Here is a 322-nt window from a genome sequence, read left to right on the forward strand (position 1 = left end):
AGCTTCTATAATTGAAACATTGTATCTTTTGGAGCTGTTGCTTCAGGAGCTCAGAGGCCAGCAGCAGCAGGTAGGGAACGTTGGAGTCCTCCATCACTGAAGCAAGCAAGCTTCATGTTCGCTTTAAGCTGCTTGGCTGCCGGCCACCATCTTGGCTGGCAGTTAATTTGCATATTGCCCTGATTAGCCAATGGGAAGGGTAGTGGTTGTATGCTAATTACCATGTTTCTATTTTATTAGATAGGATAATTGATATTATATATTAATTGTGTAAATTTAAGGTGTATAATGTGCTGATTTAATATATATATATATATATATA

This window comes from Myotis davidii, unplaced genomic scaffold, assembly GCF_000327345.1.
Source record: "Myotis davidii unplaced genomic scaffold, ASM32734v1 scaffold6112, whole genome shotgun sequence".
Classification (NCBI taxonomy): domain Eukaryota; kingdom Metazoa; phylum Chordata; class Mammalia; order Chiroptera; family Vespertilionidae; genus Myotis; species Myotis davidii.